This window comes from Thalassophryne amazonica, chromosome 15 (genome assembly GCF_902500255.1).
Source record: "Thalassophryne amazonica chromosome 15, fThaAma1.1, whole genome shotgun sequence".
NCBI classification, from domain to species: Eukaryota; Metazoa; Chordata; class Actinopteri; order Batrachoidiformes; family Batrachoididae; genus Thalassophryne; species Thalassophryne amazonica.
Window position 1 is genome coordinate 1,253,582 of NC_047117.1, and position 22,395 is coordinate 1,275,976.

Consider the following 22,395-nt stretch of genomic DNA (forward strand, 5'->3'; position numbering starts at 1 on the left):
GAAACCAAACCAAATAGATGTCCATAAATTAAGTTATGTGTAACAATGTGAAATGACACGGGGGGGGGGGGGGGGGGGGGAAGTATTAACACCTGAAGAAAGGGGGGGTACAAAAAGGCAAGGAAAGCCAAGACACCAGCTGAAATCTATCAATTAAAAAGCAATCCTGCCCCTCATCTGTGCAAATTAATATCAGCTGGTTCAGTCCCAGTTGATGGCCTATACAAAGGTGTCTCATTACCAAGGTGTCACACATGAAACATCTCATGATGGGTAAAAGCAAAGAGCTCTCTCAAAATTTTCACAACCTTATTGTTGCAAAACACAGTGATGGCATTGGGACCAGAAGGATTTCTAAACTTCTGAATGTTCCAGTGTGCACTGTTGGGGCCATAAACTGGAAGTGGAAAGAACATCATTTCACCATAAACCGGCCATGACCAGGTGCTCCTCACAACATTACTGACAGAGTGAAAAAATATATATCAGAAGAGTTGTCCAAGAGCCAAGGACATACAGATAAGATAAGATGAACTTTATTGATCTCACAGAGGAGAAATTCATACTGCTATATGTCAGGAGTAAATTTAAATTTAATCAAATGGTATGGCCTAATAAGATCACACTAGACTGCACTGGAGTAAATATTTCTCTTTCTGTGGAAATGTCACTGACTGTAATCTGTCTCTACCGTAAACCACCTTCCACAAACGAGTTTTATGATCAACTGCGGGATCTCCTTAAAACATGTGATCATAAAGTATCACATTAGGGGACTTCAATGTCAATTGGGATGACAAAAAGACAGGAAAAATCTGACATTAATTACTGATCAATTTAATTTTACACAATTAAAAATAGAACTACCACTACTCCTTTTTCTACCGGAGGGTGCCAAATGGCACCACTGGGGTAATTTACAACTCATTAGGCCACCTTTTCTTATGTGAATGCAGCCATTAGTAAAAACGAAGCAACCTTTACACAAAAGGCTATATCAGCACCGCAGAGAGGGCGCCAGTGGACCTCAGTCTGCAGTTCACCTCCACCTTAAAGACACTAACCACACGTTTGAGGACAAGGAAGTTAAAATATTAGCCAGAGAGAAGAAATGGTTTGAGAGAGGGGTCAAGGAGGCATTCTTTGTGAAACGTCTGAAACCCAGCCTTAACCGGGGAGGGGGTCTGAGACACACTTTATCCCCTGTTTACAATGGGGTACTCAGGTCAAAGGAGTTTCAGTCTTTTGCTCATGGTAATGAGTCATTCACGTCATCAAGGGAGCCATCAGAAAGGCATCCATCCCATCATTAGAGGGACAGCTGTCCTGCCATTAGGTGTGCTAACTAGAGCACAATAGCTGCTAATTAGAGCTATTGTTTAGTCACTAGCCTATAGCAGTCTGCCTCTCAGTAGGAGGGGTCTGGTTAGGTTTAAAACTCCAGCTTTTGTTGGCTTCTGTTTTATTCTTCTCTACAAGAGTCAGACAGAAGTCAGACTTCCAGAGCAAGAATTTTAGCTGAGGAAGCTTCTGCGATTTGAAGCGAAACGTCCTTGCGTCAAGCAACCCAGTCCAATCGAAGATTCAAGCTTCTCTACTATGGAAACCACCTGGACAACTGAGAGCCTACACAGAAACAATGCAGCTATTAGATCAGAATGTGCCAGTACCAGAGTCACCAGCAGTTTGAGCCTAAGGATAGTGTTGATTCTTATTCTTTGCCTTCAAATGATTTCTTGTTGCTCTCTGTTTGATTTGCCTGCACAGAACTGGGAAAAAGGGCTTTTGTTTACTCGGCTCTGTCTACATGTATCATGTTGCAAAAAGACTGGAAATTAACTGAACTTATTTCATTGAGCACGTTTAAGTCCAGACTGAGAGCACTTGAGATGACCTCTTTAAATTGTAACTGTTTTTGTTAATCTTTTTTATTTTAATTGTGTGAATTTAATTCGAACTGTAGTGTAACTTTTTCTGCCTCTTGGCCAGGACTCCCTTGCAAAATAAATTTTTAATCTTAGTGAGACTTTCCTGGTTAAATAAATGTAAATAATAATAATAATAACAATTTACTTTGATGTCCACGAATGTATGAAGCTAACTGCTTTTTAATATATACAAGTGCATCTCACAAAATTTGAATATTGTGAAAAAGTTCAATACTTTTTCTCAGATATTTTAGAAAGTGACATATAAACATTACATATAAACTAAAATGTTTCGATTTACCAATCGATCTTCGTTCCGATCCTCGCATATGGTCATGAGATTTGGCTCATGCCCGAAAGAACGAGATCGTGAGTACAAGCGGCCGAGATGAGTTTCCTCCGCAGGGTGGCTGGGCGCTCCCTTAGAGATAGGGTGAGGAGCTCGGAGTCGAGCCGCTGCTCCTCCACGTCGAAAGGAGTCAGTTGAGGTGGCTCGGGCATCTTTTCTGGATGCCCCCTGGATGCCTCGCTGGAGAGGTGTTCCCGGCACGTCCCATTGGGAGGAGGCCCCAGGGAAGACCCAGGACACGCTGGAGGGGCTACATCTCTCTGCTGGCTTGGGAACGCCTTGGGGTTCCCCTGGAGGAGCTGGAGGAGGTGTGTGTGGATCGGGAGGTCTGGGCAGCTTTGCTTGAGCTGCTGCCCCCGCGACCCGACTCTGGATAAAGCGGAAGAAAATGGATGGATGGATGTTTCTGTAAGGGTTGTGAGTGGGACCCCAAAGCAGGAACAAGGTTGGTGGTGATAAAACAGCAAAAAAAAAAAACCCAACAAAAAACCCAACAAAAAAACACCGGTTTATTGTGCAAAACAACACACCGGAAATAAAAAAGGATCCAAAAAACAGTCAACAAAAGCACAAACAAAACAAAATGGCAGGCTGGATCAAGGTCAAGAGCAAAAGCAAATGCAAGGTCAATACACTTGAGAGCAGTCCATAGAGCAAGTCTTTTTGGAGGGGAAAGCAAAAGGGTGATCCAAATAAACAGAGGTGAAGCACAAAAAACAGTAGTCATGCCATGTAACAATTATACAACTCAGAAGAAACATGGAGCTCAAAAAGCAGCATGAAGTTCACCGACAAGGATGCAGTATCCAGATCAGACAGGAGATAATATACCTCTGGAAATATAATTTTCTGGCTTGCTAAAAATGAAATTCAATTGTCTGGACAAATTATAAAATTCTGTTCTGCTTCTGACCAAACAGAGCTTGGCTGTAGGTTGCTTATTCACAACAAAATTTATGTAGTATGTTGTCAGAGTAATTTAAAAAAGTCCATTTAAACACCATGACTTCAAATTACCACTGCCCCTGTCGTGGTTCACGCTTCTGGTGCTTAATTTATGATATCTGGGTTTATATTTCTAGTGTCATCTCCTGTGTACTGTATTCTTGTGTAGTGTTTATATTATCTGGCATTCCTCATCCATGTTAATTAGTCAACTTTTCCTGTTTATTATTTCACTCATCACTCACTTATCTTCAACCGCTTACACCAAATAAGGGTCGTGGGAAAGTACACTGCACGTTCAGGAACACGGCATTGGCCAGTCGCTGTATTTTACAACCTGACTGACATTGCAGCACTGAATGCACATCTGTTTTTTATATACTTGGGTTCAGTCTTTAGAGTTACTTCTTACAAATGTAACTGAAACTATTAACTTTTTATGTAAAAAATAAATAATCTTGACCAAACAATTACCAAAAAATCTAAAAACATTTATTCTCAACATGGCTCAGATTATCTGGTCCTTTTGAGAAGTGGGTCTTTTTCACTGTAAAGCACTTTGGCATTCCTTCCTGTGTCTGTGTAGGCTCTCAGTTGTCCAGGTGGTTTCCATAGTAGAGAAGCTTAAATCTTCGACTGGACTGGGTTGCTTGACACGAGGACATTTTGCTTCAAATCGCAGAAGCTTCCTCAGCTAAAATTCTTGCTCTGGTAGTCTGACTTCTGTCTTGACTCTTGTAGAGAAGAATAAACAGTAACCACAAAAGCTGGAGTTTTAAACCTAACCAGACCCCTCCTACTGAGAGGCAGACAGCTATAGGCTAGTGACTAAACAATAGCTCTAATTAGCACCTATTGTGCTCTAGTTAGCAACCTCCTAATGACAGGGCAGCTGTCCCTCCTAATGACGGGACGGACCCTCTCCTGATGGCTCCCCTGACAACTCTCCTGATGATGTGAATGACTCATTACCATGAACAAAAGACTGAAACTACTTTGACTTAAGTACCCCATTGTAAACAGGGGACAAAGCGTGTCTCAGACCCCCTTTCCGGTTAAGAGCAAGAATTTTAGCTGAGGAAGCTTCTGCGATTTGAAGCGAAACGTCCTCGCGTCAAGCAACCCAGTCCAGTCGAAGATTTAAGCTTCTCTACTATTCCTTCCTGTCCTTCTCCCTAACCCCCGTTGAGTAGAGTGTAAAAGCCTCATTTACATAACACTGGTGATGATCTGGGCTGTTCACAGCCGCCATTTGGCACCACTCTGGTAGTTCCAGTGTTAATTGAGAATCCGGCCAGAATTACAAGTCGTTCAGAATCCCGAATTGACTTGCTTTTCTCAAATAGGCCTGAAAGGATTACTAAAACATATAATCTACTGACTGGTCTCTCAGACCATAATGCTATTCTTTGTACAAGAAAATTAACTAAGCAACGTTTTGAGCATTCATACTCCAATCATGTTAGGAAACAAATGTCTAATATTACACTTTTCAACAACAAAACTTGGGAAAAGCATTAAAAGATCTCACTTGGGAAAGTGTACCCTCATGTGAGAATATTGAAATATGCTCTGTTTTATTTCTTAACAAAATTCAAAACGTATGTAGTTCTTTTACAAAAAAACATGAATTATAGGAAAATAAAATCTTACTTTGTCCCATGGGTAGATTCAAATTGTATAAATTTATTGAAAAAAAGAGACCAGTTATTGAAAAACTCAATTAAATCCAGGTTGACAACAGACAGACAGAAATATACTTCAATGCGAAACAGAGTAATATCAGAAATGTGAAGAGCAAAAGCAAATTTTTTTTATCACAATAATGCAAAATGCAAACGGAAACGGAAAACAAATATGGCAGAATATTAAACTTTTAGTGAGGCAGAAAAAGAAAGATGCAACTGATTTGGAATGGAAAATTAATAACCAGCTTGTACTTGTAAATGAGCCTACAATTTTAGCAAAAGAGCTGAATTTATCATTTCTATGCTCTGTTGAAAAGATGGCAGAATGTTTCAAATCGCCTGAAATAACCTACAGCAATCCAGGACACAGTCAAATGTTTAATATAGAACCAATATCAGAGGTTGAAACTCTAAAGATTATAAATGCCACGAAGGAGTCCAAAGCTAAAGACCATCATGGCTTTAATGTTGGATTCCTTGAAACACATAAAATGGTTCTAACATATCCACTTACGCATTTAATAAATTTGTCAGTTGAGCATTCCATTGTACCACAGACATGGAAGATGGCCACAGTTACCCCGATTTTTAAGGCGGGTGACAAAAATAATATTAATAACTACAGACCAATTAGCATACTGTCAGTCTTTTCTAAAGTTCTTGAAAAGTGGGTCGCCAAGCAATTGATTCAACATCTACAAAGTGGTAAAACTACTCTGCATTTCATGCAATTTGGTTTTCATACTTCTCATTCAACTGAGACTGCCATAATGTTCATGGAAAAAGTGAAAAGTCATTTGGATAAAAACAATTGTGTAGGAGCAGTTTTCTTAGATTTGCGTAAAACATTTGATCTAGTGAACTGTAATATTTTATTATTAAAGTTGCAATCTTTTAATTTTTCTGAGCATGCCATAAAATGGATGGCATCTTATTTATCAAACAGAAAACAAGCCACCGTGGTTAATGGTATTAAATAACCCTACATAGATTGTGCACTAGGAGTCCCCCAAGGATCTATCTTGGGGCCCATATTTTCATTATTCATTAATGACCTACCAAATGTTTGTGAGGATGTGGACATGCAACTTTTTGCTGATGACGCGGTAATCTACACAAGTGCAAAATCACCTGAGGCAGCAGCTCAAACTCTTACGTCACTGGTTTCTGGACGGACGCATTTCACTGCAGCACACAATTTTCCTGGAGTAAACGCTACGCTACGAGGTTGGAATTATCAACAAGATGCTGCCCAAGCCGAATTACGGAGACTTGAAAGAGTCACTTGACTCCCTGGCTGAGGATGTGTCTGCTGTTAAAACGCAGCAGACACAGCTCTTGGAACTTTTGGAGGAGGTTAAACAGCTGCGCCTCCAGAACGAGGAGAAAAGCCGGCGCATCACAGAGCTGGAGCGGCGAGTGGAGGAACTGGAGTAACATTCCCGTATGAACGACGTGGTCATCTCAGGAATACAAATCAAGCCGCGCTCGTACGCGTGTGGTTGTCGGCGATGGTGAGGAGCCCAGTGAGCAGGAGACGCTCTCTGTGGAGCAACAGGTGGCATCCTACCTCCAGAGTAGAGGGATAGAGCTGGACCTGGAGCACATTGAGGCGTGTCACCCACTGAGACAAACCGGAGAGAGACCAACCGTCATTGTAAGATTTGCCAACAGAAGAAACAAAAGGGCACTCTTGAAGCAGAGATTCAAACTGAAGGGAACAAATGTATTCATGAACGATCACTTAACCAAAAAGAATGCTGATATAGCCAAGAAAGCAAAATACCTGAAGAAACAGCAAAGAATCCAGCAAACCTGGGTAACAAATTGTAAGATTCTCATCAAACTGAATGGTACACCAGAAGAAGCAAAAGTTATGGTGGTGCGAAATATAGAAGAGCTTGACAAATACAACTGAAAGATAAAGGTAACAACATGAGACTCTATACACCACCATGAACATTACAACAAACACATCCACACCAAGGAACAACAAAGATACAGATCTGCTACAGAGAATCTTACAATTTAAACAAAAGGAACTGGAAACATTTAAATATACCGAGCACAACACACAAGACCAGGAAAATGGAACTGACCCGGTCAACAACCTTCTTGTTTCAATAAATATGAACTGTGATTACTATACACAAGACCAGTATACAAATGTCATGACTTCGGCCGACAAATTGTCAATCATACATTTCAACAGCCGAAGTTTGTATACTAATTTTAACTCTATTAAGGAATATTTGCAACAATTCATATCACCATTTAGTATTATTGCCATATCAGAATCCTGGTTACAAAAGGAAAAAGGTATTGATTTTGATTTAGATGATTATGAGTTGCATTATGTAAACGGGAAAAACAAAACAGGAGGTGGCGTTGCATTATATACTCAACAAAAATATAAACGCAACACTTTTGGTTTTGCTCCCATTTTGTATGAGATGAACTCAAAGATCTAAAACTTTTTCCACATACACAATATCACCATTTCCCTCAAATATTGTTCACAAACCAGTCTAAATCTGTGATAGTGAGCACTTCTCCTTTGCTGAGATAATCCATCCCACCTCACAGGTGTGCCATACCAAGATGCTGATTAGACACCATGATTAGTGCACAGGTGTGCCTTAGACTGCCCACAATAAAAGGCCACTCTGAAAGGTGCAGTTTTGTTTTATTGGTGGGGGATACCAGTCAGTATCTGGTGTGACCACCATTTGCCTCATGCAGTGCAACACATCTCCTTTGCATCATCCGTGAAGAGAACACCTCTCCAACGTGCCAAATGTCAGCGAATGTGAGCATTTGCCCACTCAAGTCGGCTACGACGATGAACTGGAGCCAGGTCGAGACCCCGATGAGGACGACAAGCATGCAGATGAGCTTCCCTGAGACGGTTTCTGACAGTTTGTGCAGAAATTCTTTGGTTATGCAAACCGATTGTTTCAGCAGCTGTCCGAGTGGCTGGTCTCAGACGATCTTGGAGGTGAACATGCTGGATGTGGAGGTCCTGGGCTGGTGTGGTTACACGTGGTCTGTGGTTGTGAGGCTGGTTGGATGTACTGCCAAATTCTCTGAAACGCCTTTGGAGATGACTTATGGTAGAGAAATAAACATTCAATACACGAGCAACAGCTCTGGTTGACATTCCTGCTGTCAGCATGCCAATTGCACGCTGCCTCAAATCTTGTGACATCTGTGGCATTGTGCTGTGTGATAAAACTGCACCTTTCAGAGTGGCCTTTTATTGTGGGCAGTCTAAGGCACACCTGTGCGCTAATCATGGTGTCTAATCAGCATCTTGATATGGCACACCTGTGAGGTGGGATGGATTATCTCAGCAAAGGAGAAGTGCTCACTATCACAGATTTAGACTGGTTTGTGAACAATATTTGAGGGAAATGGTGATATTGTGTATGTGGAAAAAGTTTTAGATCTTTGAGTTCATCTCATACAAAATGGGAGCAAAACCAAAAGTGTTGCGTTTATATTTTTGTTGAGTATATATTCACAAAACAATTCAGTTTACGGTGGTAGAATGTATGTCATTAGCAATAGATGGAGTAATGGAATGTCTGACAGTTGAAATATACAACAAAAAGAAAAAAAAACATTATTGTAAGTTGTGTATATCGGTCACCTGGTTCAAGTATTGACATTTTTAATGAACAAATGGAAAAAAATGTTTTTGGAAATAAGTACTAAAAACACTTGTCTGTGGGGATTTTAACACAGATCTTTTGAATCCTGAAAAACAGAAATCAATAGATGCTTTTTCTGACACAATGTATAGTATGTCCCTTTATCCAGCAATTATAAACCCAAGCAGAATAACATCTAACAGTGCCACAATAATTGATAATATCTTTACGAATATGATTGAAAATCAAGTTATAAGTGGCCTGTTCATATGTGATATCACTGATCACTTACCTGTTTTTATTGTTTATGACTGTGACTTTAAAAAAACTAAATATGACAGAAGTAGTCCACAAACGAATAAGAACAGAAGAAACAATAAATGCCTTTAACAGCAGTTTAAACACACAAGACTGGAACACAGTCTACAGTGAGTCAGATGTAGATGGTGCATATAGCAATTTCATAGAAATTTTCTGCACATTGTATAACAAACATTGTCCTCTTAAAGAATACCATAAAAATAAAAGATATAATAAACGTCCTTGGCTAACCAAAAGAATCTTAAAAGCCTGCAAAAAGAAAAACAGCCTTTATAAAAAATGTATTAATTCAAAAACAAAAGAAGCTGAAATAAGATATAAAGTATACAAAAACAAATTAACAGAAGTCATCCGAATAAGTAAAAAGTTGTACTATAATTAAATCTTATAAAAAAATAAAAACAACATTAAAGAAACTTGGAGCATTTTGAATAACTTAATTAAACCAGGATCCTCCAATATAAGATATCCAGACTATTTTATTGATAAAAATGTTCATAATTACAACATGAACAACATAGTAAATGGTTTTAATAAATTTTTTGTACATGTTGGCCCCGACTTGGCTGCTGAAATCCCAAATCCAGGAATTCAGCAGTCTAATGAAACCATAAATAGAAATATAAATTCAATTTTTCTTTCAGCAACAAATGAACAGGAAATAAAAGACATTGTTAACAAATGCAGAAACAAACTACCTACAGACTGTCACGATATAGACATGGTATTAGTCAAAAAAGTCATAAATATCTCAAAACATCTGACCTATATCTGTAATTTGTCATTCCAAACTGGATGTGTTCCGAAAAAAATGAAAATTGCAAAAGTTATACCACTTTACAAAAATGACAAACATATTTTTACCAATTATAGACCAATTTCTTTACTTCCACAATTTTCAAAAATCTTAGAAAAATTGTTTGACTCTCATTTGGAAAAATTCATAGAAAAATATCAGTTAATAAATGAAGGTCAATATGGCTTTAGAAAGAAAAGAACCACTTCAATGGCTATTATTGAGGCAATAGAAGAAATCACTAATGCATTGGACAGAAAAAAGATATGCTGCTGGAATATTCATTGATCTTAATAAAGCCTTTGATACAATTAACCATTCAATTTTAATCAATAAATTAGAGAATTATGGTATCAGAGAAGTCGCAGGAAACTGGATAAAAAGTTATCTTACAGATAGGGTCCAATACGTGAAAATGGGAAACTACAAATCCAAATATCTTGGCGTTGCTTGTGGTGTCCCCCAGGGGGCAGTGTTGGGTCCCAAATTGTTTAATATGTACATTAATGACATTTTTAATGCATCCAGATCACTGAAACTAATATCAGCTGATGATACAAATATATTCTATAATAAGTCCCTTCGGCTACTCCCTTGTTTGCACTTGGGGTCGCCACAGCAAATCCAAGGTGGATCTGCATGTTGAATTGGCACAAGTTTTACACCGGATGCCCTTCTTGACGCAACTCCACATTACATGGAGAAATGTGGCAGGGGTGGGATTTGAACCCAGAAACTTCTGAACTGAAAACAAGCTTGGTTAATACCGCAGTGAGAGCCAACCACTGTTCTTCCTGTTCTGGAGCACAGCGGTGTTTTGCTGTATCTGTTAGCTGTTTAATCTGCATAGATAGATTGATCTAGTTAACTAGATAATGATTTGTTTCACAGTGTAATCTTCATGTGCCTTAACTAAAGCACTCCCTCTGCTGAATCACCTCTAAATTATTTACACATTATTCACTTTGTGTGTTTTTAGGAACCCGCTAGCTTAGCGCAGCTACTAGCTCTTAGCCGGTTCAGCATGGCGGCTTCTCCTGTCTCTCCTGCACTTTTCTGCTCTGGGTGTGAAATGTTTAGTTATTCCTCGGCCTCCTTTAGCAGTAATGGTACTTGTAATAAGCGTAGCTTATTCGTAGCTTTGGAGGCCAGGCTGGGCGAATTGGAGACTCTGCTCCACACTGTGGAAAATTCTACAGCTAGCCAAGCCCCTGTAGTCGGTGCGGCCCAAGGTAGCTTAGCCGCCGTTAGTTTCCCTCTGGCAGATCCCGAGCAGCCGGGAAAGCAGGCCGACTGGGTGACTGTGAGGAGGAAGCGTAGTTCTAAACAGAAGCCCCCTGTACACCGCCAACCCGTTCACATTTCTAACCGGTTTTCCCCACTCGACGACACACCCGCCGAGGATCAAACTCTGGTTACTGGCGACTCTGTTTTGAAAAATGTGAAGTTAGCGACACCAGCAACCATAGTCAATTGTCTTCCGGGGGCCAGAGCAGGCGACATCGAAGGAAATTTGAAACTGCTGGCTAAGGCTAAGCGTAAATTTGGTAAGATTGTAATTCACGTCGGCAGTAATGACACTCGGTTACGCCAATCGGAAGTCACTAAAATTAACATTGAATCGGTGTGTAACTTTGCAAAAACAATGTCGGACTCTGTAGTTTTCTCTGGGCCCCTCCCCAATCGGACCGGGAGTGACATGTTTAGCCGCATGTTCTCCTTGAATTGCTGGCTGTCTGAGTGGTGTCCAAAAAATGAGGTGGGCTTCATAGATAATTGGCAAAGCTTCTGGGGAAAACCTGGTCTTGCTAGGAGAGACAGCATCCATCCCACTTTGGATGGAGCAGCTCTCATTTCTAGAAATCTGGCCAATTTTATTAAATCCTCCAAACCGTGACTACCCAGGGTTGGGACCAGGAAGCAGAGTTGTAGTCTTACACACCTCTCTGCAGCTTCTCTCCCCCTGCCATCCCCTCATTACCCCATCCCCGTAGAGACGGTGCCTGCTTCCAGACCACCAATAACCAGAAAAAAATCTATTTAAGCATAAAAATTCAAAAAGAAAAAATAATATAGCACCTTCAACTGCACCACAGACTAAAACAGTTAAATGTGGTCTATTAAACATTAGGTCTCTCTCTTCTAAGTCCCTGTTAGTAAATGATATAATAACTGATCAACATATTGATTTATTCTGCCTAACAGAAACCTGGTTACAGCAGGATGAATATGTTAGTTTAAATGAGTCAACACCCCCGAGTCACACTAACTGTCAGAATGCTCGTAGCACGGGCCGAGGCGGAGGATTAGCAGCAATCTTCCATTCCAGCTTATTAATTAATCAAAAACCCAGACAGAGCTTTAATTCATTTGAAAGCTTGACTCTTAGTCTTGTCCATCCAAATTGGAAGTCCCAAAAACCAGTTTTATTTGTTATTATCTATCGTCCACCTGGTTGTTACTGTGAGTTTCACTGTGAATTTTCAGACCTTTTGTCTGACTTAGTGCTTAGCTCAGATAAGATAATTATAGTGGGCGATTTTAACATCCACACAGATGCTGAGAATGACAGCCTCAACACTGCATTTAATCTATTATTAGACTCTATTGGCTTTGCTCAAAAAGTAAATGAGTCCACCCACCACTTTAATCATATCTTAGATCTTGTTCTGACTTATGGTATGGAAATAGAAGACTTAACAGTATTCCCTGAAAACTCCCTTCTGTCTGATCATTTCTTAATAACATTTACATTTACCCTGATGGACTACCCTGCAGTGGGGAATAAGTTTCATTACACTAGAAGTCTTTCAGAAAGCGCTGTAACTAGGTTTAAGGATATGATTCCTTCTTTATGTTCTCTAATGCCATATACCAACACAGTGCAGAGTAGCTACCTAAACTTTGTAAGTGCGATAGAGTATCTCGTCAATAGTTTTACATCCTCATTGAAGACAACTTTGGATGCTGTAGCTCCTCTGAAAAAGAGAGCTTTAAATCAGAAGTGCCTGACTCCGTGGTATAACTCACAAACTCGCAGCTTAAAGCAGATAACCCGTAAATTGGAGACGAAATGGCGTCTCACTAATTTGAAGAGTTTCAGTCAGGTTTTAGAATTCATCATAGTACAGAAACAGCATTAGTGAAGGTTACAAATGATCTTCTTATGGCCTCAGACAGTGGACTCATCTCTGTGCTTGTTCTGTTAGACCTCAGTGCTGCTTTTGATACTGTTGACCATAAAATTTTATTACAGAGATTAGAGCATGCCATAGGTATTAAAGGCACTGCGTTGCGGTGGTTTGAATCATATTTATCTAATAGATTACAATTTGTTCATGTAAATAGGGAATCTTCTTCACAGACTAAGGTTAATTATGGAGTTCCACAAGGCTCTGTGCTAGGACCAATTTTATTCACTTTATACATGCTTCCCTTAGGCAGTATTATTAGACGGCATTGCTTAAATTTTCATTGTTACGCAGATGATACCCAGCTTTATCTATCCATGAAGCCAGAGGACACACACCAATTAGCTAAACTGCAGGATTGTCTTAAAGACATAAAGACATGGATGACCTCTAATTTCCTGCTTTTAAACTCAGATAAAACTGAAGTTATTGTACTTGGCCCCAAAAATCTTAGAAACATGGTGTCTAACCAGATCCTTACTCTGGATGGCATTACCCTGACCTCTAGCAATACTGTGAGAAATCTTGGAGTCATTTTTGATCAGGATATGTCATTCATTGCGCATATTAAACAAATATGTAGGACTGCTTTTTTGCATTTACGCAATATCTCTAAAATTAGAAAGGTCTTGTCTCAGAGTGATGCTGAAAAACTAATTCATGCATTTATTTCCTCTAGGCTGGACTATTGTGATTCATTATTATCAGGTTGTCCTAAAAGTTCCCTGAAAAGCCTTCAGTTAATTCAAAATGCTGCAGCTAGAGTACTGACAGGGACTAGAAGGAGAGAGCATATCTCACCCATATTGGCCTCTCTTCATTGGCTTCCTGTTAATTCTAGAATAGAATTTAAAATTCTTCTTCTTACTTATAAGGTTTTGAATAATCAGGTCCCATCTTATCTTAGGGACCTCATAGTACCATATCACCCCAATAGAGCGCTTCGCTCTCAGACTGCAGGCTTACTTGTAGTTCCTAGGGTTTGTAAGAGTAGAATGGGAGGCAGAGCCTTCAGCTTTCAGGCTCCTCTCCTGTGGAACCAGCTCCCAATTCAGATCAGGGAGACAGACACCCTCTCTACTTTTAAGATTAGGCTTAAAACTTTCCATTTTGCTAAAGCTTATAGTTAGGGCTGGATCAGGTGACCCTGAACCATCCCTTAGTTATGCTGCTATAGACTTAGACTGCTGGGGGGTTCCAATGATGCACTGTTTCTTTCTCTTTTTGCTCTGTATGCACCACTCTGCATTTAATCATTAGTGATTGATCTCTGCTCCCCTCCACAGCATGTCTTTTTCCTGGTTCTCTTCCTCAGCCCCAACCAGTCCCAGCAGAAGACTGCCCCTCCCTGAGCCTGGTTCTGCTGGAGGTTTCTTCCTGTTAAAATGGAGTTTTTCCTTCCCACTGTCGCCAAGTGCTTGCTCACAGGGGGTCGTTTTGACCATTGGGGTTTTTATGCAATTATTGTATGGCCTTGCCTTACAATATAAAGCGCCTTGGGGCAACTGTTTGTTGTGATTTGGCGCTATATAAATAAAATTGATTGATTGATTGATTGGCCACCACCCCTGCTCTTGGCCACCACATATTCTATAGTAGTGACAATTATAATGAACTTATAAATACTGTAAATGACAAACTAAGTAAAATAAAAAAATGGATGGACAGTAACAAATTATCACTAAATTTAAATAAAACAAAAGCAATGATATTTGGTAATTATAAGATTAAATCTAATTTACAAATAAGCATAGACGGTGTCCAAATCAAAAATTTAGCTGAAAGCAAATTTTTAGGAGTAATAATAGACAGTAAATTAACATGGAAAGCCCACATCAGACACATAAAAACAAAAATTTCAAAAAGCCTCTCTATTATGAATAAGGTAAAGCAATTTCTTGATCATAACACACTCCGTACATTATATTGTTCCTTAGTTCTCCCATACTTAACATATTGTGTTGAAGTGTAGGGTAACAATTATCAATGTTCAATACAACCATTATTTATATTACAAAAACGAGCAATAAGGATCATACATAAAGCTGGATTTTTAGAACATAGCAATAATCTTTTTATGCAATCAAAATTACTTAAATTTCATGACCTTGTAAAATATTATACATTACAGATTCTATTCAAGGTATTTAATAAGTCACTGCCAAGTAACATCCAAAAGTTCTTTTCAGTCAAAGAGTGTGCTCACAATCTTAGAGGTTTTGCTAAATTCACATTATTTAAAGTTAGAACCACCCGGAAAATTTTTTGTGTCTGTATGTGGAGCAAAATTATGGAATGGTTTGGATGTCAAACTCAAGCAATGCCAAAATATTCATGAATTCAAGTCACATTATAAACAGAGGGTCTGGGATCGGTACAGAATGATTGAGACTCAACAATAAAAGCCAGTTTACATTCATGGATCATGGCTCTGTATCACAATTGTTGGTTTGTGCATTATATGTTTGTTCCCTTCATATGTTTGGTTCTTTACCGTAATTGGTATTGTTGTTTTCTTACCATTGTTGATATGTGCATCATATGTTTGTTTTCTTTACCGTAACTGGTATTGTTGATCTCTTACCGTTGTTGGTATGTGCATCGTTGCTTGTTTATCATATTGGTATTGTTTTCTTGCCGCTGTTGGTATCTATTGTGGGAAATTACAAGTATTTAAATGTATTATTTTCTTAATTTTTTATTAAATCTAATTGACGGGAAGCAGCTATGTACTTTATGTTAAATTTGAATAAAGGGGTGGGATTAAATAAGTTTTCTTCTTCCCAATCCTTTTTGAGTGGAAATGACGACCTGAGTTAATAGTAAATTTAATTTATTGTTAAATTGTTTTTCTGTATTTCTTATCCTCGGCTCAAATAAAAGAGATGATGATGATGATTTTAAATTGGCTTAAAGGATCATGTCTGAAATTAAACATACAGAAAACTGTATGTATTTTTCAAAAAAGGCTTCCAATATTGAGCGCTCCAATGTGTACATTGGAGATGATGAACTGCAGTTAGTTAAAGAATTCAAATATTTAGGAGTGTTGCTGGACTCGGCACTCTCCTTTGAAAATCATACTAAAATGATAACTAAAATAATCAAATACAATGTGTTTAACTTCAACCAAATAAGGAGCTCAATGACAGATCAAGCGGCTATGATGTTCTTGCACTGTATGATTTTTTTTCTGATGTAGGTTACTGCATAACCAGCTGGTCTCTAACCGCTGTGACGATTCTAAAACTGATTGAAAGGCTTCATAAAAGAGCACTGAAAATTTTAGATAGACCATTTTCGTATCATTACTGTAAAATTTTAACAAAGTATAAATTATTTAGTTCTGAAAATTTTATAAAATTTAAAAATGCTTGTCTAATATATAAAACTTTACATGGGCTGGCTCCTCCACCTCTTACAAACTGTATTAAATATAGAACAACTGGTATGAGAGTCACCAGGGCCGTGAGTAGAGGGGACTGTGAGGTGTCTGTGTGAAAAACAGCTTTTGCACAAAATGTTCTGTCCTACAAAGGCAGTGTCCAATGTAACGCTTTGCCAACTACAGTGAAAGAGGCTCCAAGCTTTAAAGCTTTCAAAAGTCACTTAAAGGAGTGGCTCAGATCAAATCAAATATGTGAGCATTATGAACTCAATTGTAGAAACTAAGAAGAACTGTAGGGAATGTGCAAAGCACTACAGCACTTTATAAGTTATTGTTCTTAAAGCTATGTGTTAAAGAATTTTAAGGATACTTATCAATGATTAATGTCTGATTCTGTGTTTCATATATACGAGGTCTGTGAGAAAAGTATCGTACCTTTTTATTTTTTCAAAAACTATATGGATTTGATTCATATGTTTTTACGTCAGCCAAGCTTGAACCTTCGTGCACATGCGTGAGTTTTTCCACGCCTGTCGGTTGCGTCATTCGCCTGTGAGCACGCCTTGTGGGAGGAGTGGTCCAGCCCCCTCGTCGGATTTTTCATTGTCAGGAAATGGTAGAATGATTTGGGCTTTTTTTCCCCATCACATTTTTTTCAGAAACTGTTAGAGACAAGCAGCTGGAAACCATTCGAAAAATTTATCTGGCTTTTGGTGAAAATTTTACGGGCTTCACAGAGAATAAGGACTGTTACTACAGCTTTAAGGATGCCCCACAATGGCGCACGGCGCGCCGCGCTCCGAGCCGCCATCGAGAGGCAGAAACCACCACATCATTTCTAAACAGATTGCTGTGTGGAGCCGGGACTGTCGTGTGCAATTTCTCTGGTTATCACAAGAGCTGGACATCAGCCATTTTCCGGCAGATTTCACTTTTAACAACAGATTTTGTCATGGAAAGCCGAGCGGAGGCTTCGCGCGTCACGACCGATTCGCTGATCGAGCGAGACAAAGGAACACCTCCGTTTCGGAGTGCCAGGGGACAAGTTGGGACATGCCTATCTCAGCTTTCAATGCTTACCAGCCCAGTTAGTATAAGAGAAATTGTGGAGAGCTGGGCATGTCCCAACTTGTCCCCTGGCCCTCCGAAACGGAGGTGATCCTTTGTCTCGCTCGATCAGCGAATCGGTCGTGATGCGTGAAGCCTCCGCGCGGCTTTCCATGACAAAATCTCTTGTTAAAAGTGAAATCTGCTGGAAAATGGCTGATGTCCAGCTCTTGTGATAACCAGAGAAATTGCTCACGACGGTCCCGGCTCCACACAACCATCCGTTTAGAAATGATGTGGTGTTTTCTGCCTCTCGATGGCGGCTCGGAGCGCGGCGCGCCATGCGCCATTGTGGGGTGTCCTTAAAGCTGCCAGAAAGCCAGATAAATTTTTCAAATGGTTTCCAGCTGCTTGTTGCTAACAGTTTCTGAAAAAATTCTGATGGAAAAAAAGCCCAAATCATTCCGCCATTTCCTGCCAATGAAAATCCGACGAGGGGGCTGGACCACTCCTCCCACAAGGCATGCTCACAGGCGAATGACGCAATCGACAGGCATGGAAAAACTCACGCATGCGCATGAAGGTTCAAGCTTGGCTGACGTAAAAACATATGAATCTAATCCATATAGTTTTTGAAAAAAAATAAAAAGGTACGATACTTTTCTCAGACCTCGTATGTGTGATTTCACTTAATATTACTTTCCTAGTTAATCACTGAACTGTTCACACTGTAAAATGACCTTTTCCTTACATGAAAAGTGTTAGAGCGCAAGCCTTGTTTTTGCTGAGCACAGATGTACATTTTAATTAGCAGAACGGCCTTGAGCAAGGAACAACGCAGCCTGTACACTAGCCCAAGATTGGCGCTGTTATGTTTCATTTCTGTGACAATTACTGTCTGTCTGGGAACTGTCCGTGAGGCGCTTGAAGGCGAAGAGTGATACAAATATGAATTGCCTGAGAGACGCAGCTGTGCTTTGTATATTGTTTTGGTAATGTCTGTGTGCAACTTGCTTCAATAAAATCAGGAAGTAAGTGGGCGGGCCCTTCAGAGCTGTCTGACAGACAGTGACGAGGGTCATGTCCGCTGGCTCTCCTTGATTCAGGAAAGAAATTCAGTGTTTCAGTGTGTTTATTCTCTGCAATAATTTGAGGTGTGTTTTACCAGGTTCAACTGACACTGTGGTATTTAAAATATATAAGTGTATGAAATTAGACTTGTAATTTTAATTAACTTATTCCAATTGAATTGTAAATGTAGTTTCTTTTTTTTACTGTGTGCCCTTTCTTTGACTGAGTTTGTGTAAGATAGCCTTCACGCAAGATGTAAGATAACCTTTTTTTGCCTTCTTGCTCTCGGTTGGGACGGTCGCATTTTTCTTTCCTCCTCCCTCCCCAACTTTCCTGCTACTGTAGCGTGTTTGTCTGTGAGGCTGCCTGCCCTGCTACTCTTGAAACGGCAAAAATGGATCTGATTAAGTGGTCTCTGAACGCAATTGACACTATTTTTTCTACAAGACACTCGGGAGCGGAGGACCCGACCTGTCCTGCCGGGACACGTGGCGGGTTATGTGATGGACAGCTGGAGGTGGCAAGTCATGTGCCTGTACACGTTGTCTGTGGGGGACGTGGAAGATGTTTACTTATTTGGAGCTGTGGTGACCGGGTTTCTGATGTGTGGAGCAGCCATAGCACTGGTTTACCGGAAAATTAAGAAGGTGGAGGCGGCATTAATTGGCCCGTCCAGGCTGCCCCACATGATCGATTCGATTAGAAGGGCAGTGTCAGCTCAGTCGGCGGGTGTTAACCGCACGTTGGAATCCATCTCGGAAAGAATGGCTGCACTGGAAAACCGCTTTGATCGTCAGTAATGACCACATCTCCTCTATTCAGATGTATTTGGGAGCCACTCTGAAGTTTCAGACAGTGGAATCTTTCAGGAGTCTGTTAATCTGGATATCTATTTGGTTTCCAAACACCAGCTGCCCTTAAAATGCCGCTGGGATAAAATCCTCCTCCCGAAGAACACTCCTGATGCCTCGCTCCTTGTCGTACCCCGCCTCTCTTGTGTTTCCCTCCCAGTCCTGTAATGTTGAATGTGGGACCTGGGACTCTGGTGGACTGATTCAGGACTGGGATCCCCCCCAGGATGGACAGATAAGGCCTGTTGATGGCGCCAAGGGGGGCCTCCGGACTGTCTGTCTGAACACTGGACACATTCAAGTCTCGGCTGTCGTCTGTTTACTGTTTTTCTGTGACTGTTTTCTGTGCTTATGGGTTTTTTTTTTTTTGCTTCAGTGGTGCTGTGTGTGTTCAACACAGCAGCAATCAGGGACTACAGATGGAAATTAGCTCATGGCTATAATCTGACATATTTACACTTTATGGGTTCATTAATCTCCCCCTCTAGCTGCCACCTTATCGTGGTGGGGGAGTTTGCGTACCTGGATGATCCTAGGAGCTATGTTGTCGGGGGCTTTGTGCCCCTTGTAGGGTCTCCCAAGGCAAACAGGTCCTAGGTCACGGGTCAGACTAAGGGAAGTTCAGAACCTCCATGACCAGTAAAAAATCAAGGGCCGAGACGTCGCCCGGTATGGCGGAGCTGGGGCCCCACCCTGGAGCCAGGCCTGGGGTTGGGGCTCGCGAGCGAGCACCTGGTGGTCGGGCCTTAGCCCATGGGGCCCGGCCGGGCTCAGCCCGAAAGAGCGACGTGGGCCCACCCTCCTGTGGGTTCACCACCTGCAGAGGGGGCCATGGGGGCCGGGTGCAGAGAGGATTGGGTGGCGGTCGAGGGCGGGTGGCCCGGCGGCCCGGTCCATGCTCACAGCCCCTGGCTGGTGGGACTTGGAATGTCACCTCGCTGGGAGGGAAGGAGCCTGAGCTTGTGCGGGAGGTTGAGAGATACCGACTAGAGATAGTCGGGCTCACCTCCATGCACAGCTTGGGCTCTGGTACCCAACTCCTGGAGAGGGGCTGGACGCTTCATTTTTCTGGCGTTGCCCACGGGGAGAGGCGGAGAGCTGGGGTTGCACTGCTTATTGCTCCCTAGCTCAGTTGCCATGTGTTGGGGTTCACTCCAGTGAACGAGAGGGTCGCGTCCCTACGCCTTCGGATCGGGGACAGGTCTCTCACCGTTGTCTCGGTCTATGGGCTGAGCGGCAGTGCAGAGTACCCTACCTTCTTGGAGTCCCTGGGAGGGGTACTAGATAGCGCTCCGACTGGGGACTCCATTGTTCTCCTGGGGGATTTCAACGCCCACGTGGGCGGCAACAGTGAGACCTGGAGGGGGGTGATCGGGAAGCACGGCCTCCCCGATCTGAACCCGAGTGTTCAGTTGTTGGACTTCTGTGCTAGTCACAGATTGTCCATCACAAACACCATGTTCGAGCACAAGGGTGTCCATAAGTGCACGTGGCACCAGGACACCCTGAGCCGGAGGTCGATGATCGACTTTGTAGTCGTGTCATCTGACCTTCGGCCACGTGTCTTGGACACTCGGGTGAAGAGAAGGTCAGAGCTGTCGACCGATCACCACCTGGTGGTGAGTTGGATCCGCTGGGAGGGGAGGAAGCCGTCAGACCTGGCAGGCCCAAACGTATTGTGAGGGTCTGCTGGGAACAACTGGCGGAACCCTCTGTCAGCGAGGTCTTCAACTCCCACCTCCGGGAGAGCTTCTCCCAGATCCCGTGGGAGGTTGGAGACATGGAGTCCGAGTGGACCATGTTCTCCACCTCCATTGTTGATGCGGCCGCTCGTAGCTGTGGTCACAAGGTCTCTGGTGCCTGTCGCGGCGGCAATCCCCGAACCCGGTGGTGGAAGTAAGGGATGCCGTCAAGCTGAAGAAGGAGTACTACTTATCTTTGTTGGTAGGTGGGACCCCGGAGGCAGCTGACAGGTACCGGCAGGCCAAGTGTGCCGCAGCCCGTGAGGTCACAGAGGCAAAAACTCGGGTCTGGGAGGAGTTCGGGGAGGCCACGGAGGACTATTGGTCGGCCTCGAAGAGATTCTGGCAAACCGCCCGACGCCTCAGGGGGCAGAAGCAGCTCTCCACCAGCACTGTTTATGGTGCGGGTGGGGAGCTGTTGACCCTGACTGGGGATGTTGTCGGGCGGTGGAAGGAATACTCCAAGGATCTCCTCAATCCCATCGTCACGTCTTCCGAAGAGGAAGCAGAGACTGGGGACTCAGAGGCGGACTCATCCATTACCCAGGCAGAAGTCACCGAGGTGGTTAGAAAGCTCCTCGGTGGCAAGGCTCCTGGGGTGGATGAAATCCGTCCTGGGTACCTTAAGTCTCTGGATGTTGTGGGACTGTCTTGGCTGACATGCCTCTGCAACATCGCGTGGCAATCGGGGACAGTGCCTCTGGATTGGCAGACCGGGGTGGTGATCCCTCTGTTTAAGAAGGGGGACCGGAGGGTGTGTTCCAACTATAGGGGGATCACACTCCTCAGCCTCCCCAGTAAGGTCTATTCCAGAGTACCAGAGAGGAGAATTCGACCAATGGTCAAGTCAAATCAATTTTATTTATATAGCGCCAAATCACAACAACAGTTGCCCCACGGCGCTTTATATTGCAAGGTAAAAGCCATACAATAATTACAGAAAAACCCCAACGGTCAAAACGACCCCCTATGAGCAAGCACTTGGCGACAGTGGGAAGGAAAAACTCCCTTTTAACAGGAAAAACCTCCAGCAGAACCAGGCTCAGGGAGAGGCAGTCTTCTGCTGGGACTGGTTGGGGCTGAGGGGAGAGAATCAGGAAAAAGACATGCTGTGGAAGAGAGCAGAGATCAATCACTAATGATTAAATGCAGAGTGGTGCATACAGAGCAAAAAGAGAAAGAAACACTCAGTGCATCATGGGAACCCCCCATTACTAGAGGTCAGGGTAATGCCATCCAGAGTAAGGATCTGGTTAGACACCATGTTTCTAAGATTTGTGGGGCCAAGTACAATAACTTCAGTTTTATCTGAATTTAAAAGCAGGAAATTAGAGGTCATCCATGTCTTTATGTCTGAAAGACATTCCTGCAGTTTAACTAATTGGTGTGTCCCCTCTGGCTTCATGGACAGATACAGCTGGGTAT

The 22,395-nt window shown here is 42.0% G+C and overlaps 1 protein-coding gene across 3 annotated transcripts in view; it reads right to left on the bottom strand.

Moving 5' to 3' along the window:
• Window positions 1-22,395, bottom strand: part of LOC117525989 (serum response factor-like) — a 74,839-nt gene that overhangs the window by 14,974 nt on the left and 37,470 nt on the right. The gene's annotated exons all lie outside the window — the stretch shown is intronic.